Source organism: Mycetomoellerius zeteki, unplaced genomic scaffold (genome assembly GCF_001594055.1).
Source record: "Mycetomoellerius zeteki isolate Tzet28-1 unplaced genomic scaffold, Tzet1.0 scaffold228, whole genome shotgun sequence".
NCBI lineage: Eukaryota > Metazoa > Arthropoda > Insecta > Hymenoptera > Formicidae > Mycetomoellerius > Mycetomoellerius zeteki.
The window spans coordinates 2045667-2046026 of NW_017257203.1; positions in this window are offsets into that span (position 1 = coordinate 2045667).

A 360-nucleotide genomic window follows, 5' to 3' on the forward strand; every position below is an offset into this window, starting at 1 on the left:
GATCACTGCTATTGGTGTATTCTTTTAGATCATCCAATAGCAGCGAGAGCTCATTGATCCGCTCCGCAACAGTTGAGTCTGCTGAACGCGACCATTGATTACCGTATCGGCAAGCGTTTCCGCGTCCAGTGTGCAGGAGCCATATAAATTTTTCTTCCTCTTTTTTCCTCCTGGAGAGAAAAGGAAGAAAGATAAACTGGTGCAAAAGTTCAGTCAAAAAGAACAGGCCTAATGTGTCCACGATGCTAGAAATTGGCTGCGTTCAGCAGAATGTTCGTTTTGCAACTGTTGGAAGTTTCCTTCGCGCTGATTGGATCATACTTTTAGATCTAGAAGAATGGTCCTATCTCAGCAGACAAT